This window comes from Pteropus medius, unplaced genomic scaffold (assembly GCF_902729225.1).
Source record: "Pteropus medius unplaced genomic scaffold, Ma_sr-lr_union100, whole genome shotgun sequence".
Taxonomy (NCBI): Eukaryota; Metazoa; Chordata; class Mammalia; order Chiroptera; family Pteropodidae; genus Pteropus; species Pteropus medius.
In genome coordinates this window covers 28,740,579-28,752,340 of record NW_024340696.1, presented here as the reverse complement: position 1 = coordinate 28,752,340, position 11,762 = coordinate 28,740,579, and the positions used below count along the sequence as shown (strand labels likewise).

Sequence of the window (11,762 nt, the reverse complement as noted above, 5' to 3'; positions counted from 1 at the left end):
TACCTACAGCACTCCATCTTCCTAGGTGGTCTTTCATCCAAGTACGAACCAGGCCCGACCCTGCTTAGCTTTCGAGATCAGACGAGATTGGGCATGTTCAGGGTGGCATGGCTGTAGACAAGGTTATTTTCTATCTCACATTCACTGACTGGTTCAAATCCAGGAAACCTCCCCAGACCTTCCAAGCCTTCAGTCTCTCCAATGCCTCAAATGCAGATGGTTTCAATAGCCCTGAATAAGTGAAGATACTAAGATAAATTCTTGGTATCTATATGGGGGCTGCTCAGGCAATGTGTCTTGTGTTTTTGCTCCGGGTACATTGCTGCCATTCTAATCCAAGTCCTTGATATCTCTGATCTGCACTCTGGCAAAAGCTTCCAAACTGGTATTCTTCTTATGCTCCAGAGCTCTGTATTGGTCAGAAGTGTGTTCAAGCTGTAACAGATGTCCCAACATCAGTAGTTTAAACAAGTAGGGATTTACTATTTTCATGTAACAAAAAACCTGGGCGTGGACTGATAAAAGTTTATGTAGCTGCTCAAGAATGTCATCTGAAAACCAAGTTCCTTCTATCTGCCCACTCTACATCCTTGGCATGAAACCTTCCTCCTCATGGCTGCAAGGTGGCTGCTGTACCTCCAGGTATTGTATCTTTCTCCCAACTAGGAAAAAGAAGACAGAGTATAAAGCAAAAGGACGTACCTTTTCATCAGTTAAATAGCCTTCTCTGAGACTATTGAAGTCCACTCAGTAGACTTCCAAATTATATATATCATTAACCACTTATATTGTCACATGGCCACCCCTCGTGCCAAGGGAACCAGTCAATTTACATTTTTGGCTGAGCGCGTTGATGTCTTGAACAGAAAACAGAGTTTTAACTGTTAGTAAAGAACTGATATCTAGAAGCAACTGCTAAATCCCATTCAACATAGGCCCTGCTTCAAACCCTTCACTGCTCTTAAGAGCAAATCTAATATCCTTAAAGTTGCTGTTATGGACTGAATTGTGTCTCGCTGCCCCATCCCCAAATTCATATGTTGAAGCCCTAACCCCCTGTTTGAAGATAAACTAAGGCATATTAAAAATTTTAACAATTTATGCAAAAATTGATTTAAATCGGGCATCAACCAATTAAGAAGATAGAAGAAAGCTCCGAGAAGTTATACAAAATCAAAGACTTTTACAGGCAGAAGGGAGCAGGAACGAGGAAGTTATACTAGGCATAAAAGCGGGCTCATTATTGGAAGGTTACCTTCTTTAGGGATGCAGGGAACTATAGGGTAGATTACCTAACTATTTCTGATCAAGCAATTCCTGATTGACTGGTTTAAGATTCCATTTCTGGGAGAGCTGAAATTAATTAAGTCTCAGTTTGGTGATGTGGGGTTTAGCGTAAGTGACCCTATTTTGGGCTCGTCGTCTTGTTTTTCAACATCACAGTACTTCAGAATGTAACTATATTTGGAGATATGGCCTTTAAAGAGGTAATTAAGTTAAAAGAAAGCCTTTAAGACAGGCCCTATTGAAATCTGACTACTGTCTTTATAAGAAGAGGAGATCAGAACCTACAGAGAAATGCCAGGGATGTATGGCACAGAGGAAATGCCCATCAGCAAAAAGGCAGCCATCTGCAAACCAAGGCAAGAGGCCTCAAGAGAATCCGAACTTACTGATACCCCATCTTGGTCTTCCAGACTTCATGTCCGAACTATGGGAAAATAAATTTTTATTATTTAAGCCATCTAGTCTGTGCTATTTTGTTATGGTAGCCTGCGATATTGTGATTTATAATAAATATGTATTTGGTCTTCCTCCCATTCCTACCACAAAGTTCCTAAAAACCCTTGGAATTTTCAAAGGGATTTGAGCTGAGAAAAGTATCTTTTGTTATGTTCATGAGGAGACTTTTGGAAAGTCACTAGGTAACCTAAGGGTGGGCCCTGGTTGTCAGGGGAACCAACCATGTGATTAGAGGGTTGGAAATTTCTGTTCCTTTTCTCTCAACCTCCATCTCTGGAGAGGGGCCAGGGACTGGAGATTCAGTCACTGATGGCCAATGATTTAATAAATTACGCAATTAATAAACAAAAATACAGAATTCAGAGAGCTTCCCAGTCAGTGAATACCTGGAGATTTGGGGAGAATGGTGTGCCTAGAGGGCATGGAAGCTCTGTGCCCTTCCTACATACATGGCCCTAAGCATCTCTTCCATATGGCTATTCCTGTTATATCTTTTATGATAAACCAGTGATCCTAGTAAGTAAAATGTTTTTCTGAGTTCTGTGAACCACTCTAGCAAATTAATCAAACCCAAGAGGAGGTTGTTGAAACCTCTGATCTATACAGCCAGGTCAGCCAGAAGCACAGGTGACAATGGGGACTTGGTAGGGGAGAGCAGCTTTATAGCACTGAGTTCTCAATCTGTAGGATCTGATGCTATCTCCAAGCAGATAGGGTCAGAACTGAGTTACTTGTTTGGAGGTGTGGGGAAAAAATACCCTAAAAGAACTGGGCATGATCTGGATCCCAACTAGCCTTGAGCTCCCTTTGATGCTGTTCTCTCTTGCTCACTGCCTTCTAGCCAGGCTGGCCTTCTTTAGTTACTAGAACAGGTGAGCCCTATGTCAGGCTCTGGGCCTTTGCACATGATATTCTTTTTTCCTAGAGCTCTGTTCCCTCATGCTTTTGAAATAGCCAGCTCCTTGTCTCAAAGGTCTCAGCTCACATATCACTTCCTCGGAGATGCCTCCCTGACCACTCCATAGAACCATGTGGCTCCCTGGCCTTGGTGTGTTCTCTATCCCAGGCCTTGGTGTGTTTTTTTCATTGGTCTTATGAAACCTTATTATGATTTGTAATAATTTTATTCGTTTAGGTTTTTTTCCCCCTCTTTAATCCCTCCCACCCCCCAACTTCCACCCCTGACCCACAGATGTTGCCATCTGTCCTTAAGAACTGGATCTCTGAAGGCAGGGTGTCTCCTCCCACGCGCTTGGAGCAAACGCCTGGGGCCTGGGGCCTGGGGCCTGAAGCCTGGGGCACCTGGCGCCCCCGGGGTACAGTCTGTGGCTCCACCTAGGGTGCAAACCCAGGACCTTCTGCTTATAAAGCAGACATGCTAACCACTACACTATGGAGCCACCCCTATTTGTTTACTTTTGTCATCATGTTTTTGGTTTGTATTTTTTAGTAGAAGACCTCAAGTTCCATGAGGACAGGAACACATGTGGTTCATAGTTGTATCCTTATGGTCTAGCACATTCTGTACTTTCGATAAATAATTTTTGAAAGAGGGAGTGGGATGTATGTTGTCTGGTATTTTCTGTTCGTTAAATTTATTTTTAACTATGTGTTGAATAAGAGGAAGAAGACCAAGCCTGGCCTGGCATGGAGTAAAGATAATCTTTCAAGCAGTTTGCTTGTTAGTGGCAACAACTTGATGAGGAAAGTAATCACGTTACCAGAATTTCATCAATCACAGCGCATCCTCTTCTAACTCTGCCCCAAACTCCACCTAGTTCATTAAATGAAGACATCCGAATCTATCCAAACCCTAGTTTCCTTTGTAACAATCCAGCGGCAAAAATCGAAACCCAAGCAATTTTAAAAGTTTTGTAGAGGGGAAGGTTATTCCAACCACCACATATCACAAAGGCTGAACTGTTCAACAAAGGACTACCAAATGGAAATTGGAATCTACCCTAAGTCTCTAACACCAAGCCAGGAGTAAAAAGAGTATTATAATCTCTACATCTAATGTGAAACCAGGATTCGGAGCCATGATTGCCCTTCCTCAGCTGGCCCTAAATACTTCTTAGTTTGAAAAATCCATGGCTACCAGATTGTTGGAACAATGCAATATTAAAATTTCAAAACATCTAAGTTTATGCAAAAGCACAATGACCAACTAATCAAAAATAAAGATATAATGAGTTACAGGAGTTCCATTAACAAATCTACTTCAATAGGTATTTATAATTTTTGTCCCAAAAGTTTCTGGGTTTCTGAACATGTTTAAGGGGGCCAAAAACATTATGTTTGCATATTTCTGATAAATGAATAAAATATGGACAGAACTGGCAAATTATCTCAACAATTAGATCAAGGCTTTAACTCTAAAAGAAATCCAAATATTAGCTTTCCCATTTTTTCTCATTTTGTAACCATAGGTGTGCCTTATTTTAAAAGACCATCGTGCTTCTGAAAGGTTGTGTGCGAAAAATGTTTTGGAAATGGAATCATCTAATATCTAAAGATGCCAGGGATCCTTAAACTGAATTTTGTTTGCCATTTTAACAACTATGTTTGTAATAAAAATATTCACTTTCTCATTCTTCCATCTTTGTAAAAGCAGGTTTTTAAGGCTTATATTTATTTGTCTTACAGGGTTTAAAAAGGATTGTATGCCGTGACCAAGTAGGATTTATCCTACCTGCAAGATTGGCTTTGTATCTGAAAGTCAATCAATGTATTACATCATGCCAAAACATGAAGATCAAAGCCCACAGGATTGTCTCAGTAGATGCAGAAAATGCACTTGACAAAATTGAAAACTGCTTTATGATAAAAACACTTAACAAACAAGGGATAGAAAGGAATTTCTTCAACCTGATACAGGACATCTACGAAAAACTCAGAGTTAACATCATACTTAATGGTGAAAGATGGGGTGCTTTCCACCTAAGATGAAGAATAAGACCAGAATATCTGCTCTCCTCATTTCAATTCAACATCATGCAAGACAGTCTAGCCAGGGCAATTAGGCAAGAATAAGAAATAGAAGGTATCCAGATTGTAAAATAAGACGTAGATCTATTAACTGATGATGAGATCTTGCATATAGAAAATCCTAAGGAATCCATTAAAAACTACTAGAACTAATAAACAAGTTCAGCAAGTTTACAGAATGCAAGAGCGATATACAAATATAAATTGTATTTCTACAGAAGAGTTACAACAAGCAACCAAAAATGAAATAAAGAAAATAACCCGTTTACAATAGCATCAAAAAGAATAGAATACTTAGGACTGACTTTAACGAAAGAAATGTAAAACTTGTACACTAAAAACTACAAAATATCATTAAAAGAAATTAAGGGGGACCTACATAAATGTAAAGACATCCTATATGCATGGATCTGAAATTTTCAAATTGTTAAGATGGAAATACTCCTCAAATTGATTTACAGATTCAACACAATCCTCATCAAAATTATGACTGATTTCTTTGCATAAATTGGCAAGTTTTTCCTAAAATTCATGTGGAAATTAAAGAGCCCCAGAATAGACAGAACAATCTCAAAAAATAACAAAGTCGGAGACTCACATTTCTCCATTTCAGCACTCACTATAATAACCAAGACAGCGTGGTACTGGCATAAAGATAGATATATAGATCAATGAAATAAAAATGAGAGTACAAAAATAACCCCTCATATTTACTGTGAATTTATTTTTGACTAAGGTGTAAAAGAATAGTCTTTTCAACAAATGATGCTAGGACACTAGATATCCATATGTAAAAGAATAAAGTTAGACCCTTTACATCATATCATATACAAAAATATACTCAAAATGAACCTAAATGGAAGAGCTAAAACTCTAAAAATCTTTGAAGAAAACATAGGTATAGGCAGTGGTTTCTTAGGTATGATGTCCAAACACAGTCAACAAAGGAAAAAATTGATAAACTGGACATCATCAAAATTTAAATTTTCAGATCTTCAAAGGACATCAAGAAAGTGAAAAAACAGCTCAGAATAGGAGAAAATATTTGTTAGGCATATATCTAATACGGAACTTGTATCTAGAATATTAAAGAACCCTTACAACTCAGTAATAAAAAGACAAACAACCTAATTAAAAAATGAGCAAAGGACCTAAATAGACATTTTTCCAGGAAGATATACAAATAGCTAATAAGTACATGAAAAGATGCTTAACATAACTGGTCATCAGAGAAATACAAATCAAAACAACAACAAAAAACAAATCTGATTGAAAACAGCTTGTGACATTGTTATTTACTGACAAAGAAGTAACTCTTTTTTTGGCAGGTGAAATAAATTAAATAGCATCCAAAAAACAAGAAAACACAGTGAGATTCCATTTCATATTCATTATGACGGCTATAATAAAAATAAAAAATAACAAGTGTTGGTGAAAATGTGGAGAAATTAGAACCTTCATACACTGTTAGTGGGAATGTAAAATAGTACAGCTGCTGTGAAAAATAGATTAGAGACTCCTCAAAAAGTTAAATATAGAATTGCCATATGATCTAGCATTCATTACCTGGCTCCTAGATATATGCCAAAAAGAATTAAAAACAGATATTCAAACACACACATGTACATGAATGTTCATAGCATCACTATTCATAAGAGCCAAATGGTGAAAACTATCCAAATGTCTATCAATAGGTAAATGAATAAAATGTGGTATATCTATACAATGGAATATTATTCAGCCATAAAAAGGACTAAAGTACTGATACTTGCTACAACATAGATGAACCTTGAAAACATTACGCTAAGTGAAAGGGCTCAATCACAAAAGACTACATATTGTATCATTCCTCTATATGAAATTCCCAGAAAAGACCTACCCATAGAGATAGAAGTGGATTAATCAGAGCAGTGACTTCCTCTCAGGATGATAAAAATGTTCTGAAATTAGATAGTGGTGATGGTTGCGCAACTCTGTGAAATACTAAAATCGCTAAATCATACATTTTAAATGGTGAGTTTTGACATATGAATTATATCTCAACAAAAATTGAAAACAAGATTATGCTTTTTGACAAGTTAGTGGAGAACAGCTATTCTCTGCCACTGGTAAATGAGTTGTCTTCTGCAAGCTGAGGACCCTGAGGATGACAAGAGTTAGAAAAGTAGGCCATAGCACATTCCCTGGAGGCAACTGGGACCTGCTCGAGGAGCCTTGCTTGGGAGTTGCATCTTACTCCTATCTACTAGGCGCCCTTCCCATGATAAAGCTGCCAATAAGTTCCTCCTGTTGATGACCCTAAATCTACTGCTCTTTTATATAAGAAATTGAGAATAATATGCTTTACTGAAGTAATATGTGACAAAACTATATACTGCTAAAAATACACCTGCACTCTCACCTGATAATTACAGTAGCATGTAGGCAAGGACTGAAAGAGATCATGGACGGATGAAAGCAATAGGTTTCTTACAACTGTGGGATGATCTTCTCCTTCTCTTTCTCTTCTCATTCCTCCTCCTCTTTCTCCTTCTTCTGTTCCTTTTTTTCTTAAGTTATAATAAGTAATTACATAATTTAGTCTTCTAATAGATTTTCCAATTGTGTAATCGCATCTTTTATCTGGGCTAATACTTTGATAGGTATCATTTAATTTCAAATCAGTATTATTATTTTTAAATGGGCAGATGTAGGTAAATTCTGAAAGATTATCTCCATTTTTATTATATTCTCACACTTCCTGGTACACTAACTATAGAAGATATCATTTGAATGAAACAAGATAACACATCTTTCCTTCTTTTCCCAGCCTTTCAAGGAATACTTGAATGCTTTCTAAAACCTAGACTTAGTAGGAAAAGGAAATATTTTTCTATCAATTGCCTTATAAATTAGTGCAGCTGGTTTATAAGCTGGATTTATATTTGCTGAACAATTCACTTGGAGAAACTTAAGTCATGAGTTTGGTTCCAGATCCATCTAGTTGTTGTTATTCACGTTAGTATAAAATGTCTAGCAAAAAAAAAAAAAAAAAGGAAGAAAACAAAACTTCAACAGAAAATAACTAAAACTGTCATTTTTCCTCTCCCCAATTGTTCCACTACTAAAAGGTTAGATTGAACCAAAACTTTTCTCCAACTAATTTCCATTAATTGGTCATATTTATGTCTTGAAATTTCATAGAATAATTGTAATCCCTTTTCTTCCTGAGTGTTTTTCAAATATTTGGAGACAACTATTACTTCCTTAAGTCAAACTTTTTCCTTTCTCAAAGATTTTGCACTGGCAGTTCCCAGTTCCTGGAATGTGCTCCCCCAAATCTTCATACACTGCTTCCTTCTCAACATTCAGGACTCAGCTCCATCATGTCACCTTTACAGAGAGATCTTCCTTTGTCATTCTAGCTAAAGTAGACCCTTCTTAGCCACTTTCCATCTGTTCTGTTTTATTGTCCTTTTATCATTTATCGCTTTGTAAACTTATCCTTTTTGTTTGCGTGTTTTACTGCCTCTTTCCCTCCACAAGAATTAGAGCCTCCTGGCATCCGGGCCCATCTCTCTTGTTCATTCAGTTCCTAGTAGAACTGTGTGTTCAGTATGACGCAGCTATTCCACTCCTAGATATCTACCTAAAAGAAATGAAAACCTTTGTCTATATAAAAACTCATAACACAAATGTTCATAGCAGCTTTTTCATAATAGCCCGAATCTGGAAACAACCCAAATATCCATAAACAAACAAAATGTGGCACATTCATGATGGAATACTACTCAGCAATAAACTCCTGATAGGTGCGGCAAGATGTATAAGCCTCAAAATCTTCATGCTGAGTGAAAGATTCCAGTCATAAGAGTCCTCTTCTATTTATATAAAATTCTAGAAAATGTTAATTGATTTATAGTGACAGAATGCAGATCAGTGGTTGTCTGGGGCTTGTGGTAGAGGAAGAATGAACTACAAAGCCATAAGAAATCTTTCTGGGGTGATGAAAATGTTCCTATTTTTATTGTGCCAGTGTTTTCATGGACATATACAAATGTCAAAACTCACCAAATCACATACTTTAAATGGATATACTTTATTATACATGAATTATATTTCAATTAAGCTGATAAAAACAAGTTTGTTTAGTGAATGCCTTTCCCCCTGGTAAATCATTTCTGCCTTGAAGAGGTTCAGAACAGTCCTCCCCAAGATGTGCCACCTGGTAATATGGCTTATTTTGAGCTGAAAGCAATCGAAGACCCTGGAGGCTCACAAGAAACTTACCTCTCCCTTAAAGAATTTAAATCAGGTGACTTATCCATAATGAGAATTATCACCAGAGATCACTTTTTATAACATATCTATAATAAGGGCAGGGCGAACTTCTAATTACCGAATATCTGCTCTTCTTATCATCCTGCAAATGACCTTCCTTCCCTCTGAAGCCCCAAGGTGCCTTACCCCATCCCTTAGCTATAAATATAAATATCACCATTACCCCATTTGCCCTTTCTATTTCTGAACCTTTTGAGTATGTGGGGTTTCTGACTCATGTATATGAGATTCCCATATGTACATATGTAATTAAATTTGGTCATTTTTCTCTTATTAATCTGTCTCATGTCAATTAGATTATTAGATCAGCCAGAAGAACTTAGAGCATAAGTTTCTCTCTCCCCCGTAACCTCATCTGGCAAGGTTTGGAGATGTTCATCACCTTCATCACAACTTCCAAACATACTCCAGGTAGCTCAAGTTCCTCCAAGTGTGGTTCCCAGAACTGGAACAAATACTGTAGATGTGGCTTGAGCAGATTTGAGTACATGGGTCTCTGTTACCTCCACTTTTTTATTACTAAAATGTATATGAGGCTTTGCTGTTTTCAGACTTTCTTGTCTATCTCATGTATACTATTTCAGTCAACCTGAAAATTCTACTTACATCGGTGCAGCTTAAATGTCTGTGGACCTTTCTGGAAGTCTGCTCACACTGATGACTGACATTGGGTTTGTTTCCCAACTATAGAAACATGCCTCCCTTATCATACGTTCATATTTTCCCTTCTAGGTACTGAATTTTTCATTTATCTTACTATATTTCTCCAATTGGCTTCAGTTAACCTTCCCAGCCTGTCAAGATATTTTATATTTATGACATATAATATTCTTACTGCTTTGTGTAATCCACAAATGTCACGTCTTCTTTAAGTGGAAGATACAATTAAGTAGACAAAGGTCAAAAACAGAGTACTGAGGCTGACCAATAAAGATTTCCTTTGCAGATGTCTCTGATTTATTCATCATTCATTAGAACTCTTTGGGTACAGTAGTCCTTCAAATTGCTTTGAACTGGCCTAACTGCTTTTTTAGTTATATCGCATTTGACTCACAAGAATACCTTAAGAGGCTTAGATGTCATGGGAATCCACTAGACTAGAAATTAAAAGGCAGTGGTTCTAGGCCCAGCTTTACTTTTTAGCTGTATAACTTCAGACAAGTTACTTAATCTCTGAGCCTGTTTCGTCAACCAGAAATTATATATAATGACACCTATACTATGCCTCTTACAGGATATTTTAAATATCAAATAAAATGAGCATGTGAAAATGTTTTCCAAAACTATTTCTGTGCAAACATATAGATCACATTGTTCATAATACCAAAAGAAAACGACATTAATGCCCAACAGAATAACTAAATAGTCTAACACACCCCTAACAATCAAATATTACGTACCTGTCAAAAAATGGTGTTTTCAAAACAATGATGACAGGAAAATGCCTATAGTATAACATCAATTTTAAAGAGTAGGGCACCTAACAGATAACCCTACTACTAATGGGCTAATGACTGAAGGGGATACAAAGGGCTTCTGTGGGTCTTAACAATATTTCTATTTCTTGATAATGGTTAGACAATGTGTTCACTTTGTAAAATTCATCATTTACTCATCTGAGCACTGTCCTGTATGTGGGAATTCATTTAAGAAAATTGTACTTTAAAAAATTTACTTTTTTTTAAAGCAGAGCTCCAAAATATAGTAAGTCTCATTTTAAGAACTTATATTTTTAAAAAGTGGCAAGACATACAGTAAAATGTTAATAGATGGTATCTCTGGATGGTGAGATTACAGGTGACTTTTACTTTCTTCTCTGTAACCTTCTCTTCAATATCCAGAAAAATGATTTATTTTATAATTAGGGGAAAAACATCAAATTTGTATTTGAAATAAAATGCTTTCTAAACTGTAAATATATACAACATAAGGCATTCTTCTAACACAATGCCTGAAACATGTTTGAGAAATATAGAGTGAATGATTACTCCCTTATATACCAGGAAAGTACTCCTTTTCAAAAAAAGAAGAGTAAAAGGAACAATGGCAGCTGTCTCTCCTGTATTCGCCTGGGGCCACACAGCTAAATCTTTCTCCGTGTGCCTCTTGGGCCTCCTGAGCTGCTGACCCTCCGCAGGCACCCAGGCTAAGCAATTGTTCCCAGCCTCCCTTGATGTTAGGTGTGGACCTGCGACAGAGATCTAGCCAAGGAATCTGAGCAGAAGGGATATGCATCACCCCCAACCCTGACTCCTAACAACTCTCACAAACATCCTTCATGCCCTTTCCATCCTTTTTGGCCTGCAGCAAATGAGTGCAGAAAACTTGGAAGCTGCAAGTTGAACACAGCAGAGCCATAAGACTGAAGGAGACTGGATCCACGAACCAACACTTGGAACCAAGAGCTTCCTGCCACAGCAGCATCCATTTGGGCTTTACACAAGAGAGAACTTGAGCTATTCTTCTTGGTATCCCTGACGGTCAGCATGCCATCTGAGACATTGTTACTCAATAAATAATCACTGAATCGATCAAGAAAAATGTAAAGAATGGATCAGTCCAACAGCAGACATGATTAGAAATAATAAATTCCACAACAATGAAGATATTAAAAAAAAAAACTAAACTCTTAGCTCCCAGAAAACTCATGCTGGCTCCTAGCAATGACTACTACAATTTCTAAGAGCTTGCAAGCCGCCTACCTAGTGATT

At 37.2% G+C, this 11,762-nt stretch overlaps 1 pseudogene; it reads right to left on the bottom strand.

The window, feature by feature from the left end:
* LOC120610609 (uncharacterized) lies at window positions 1-119 on the bottom strand (annotated as a pseudogene).
* Between the last annotated feature and the right edge of the window lie 11,643 nt (window positions 120-11,762).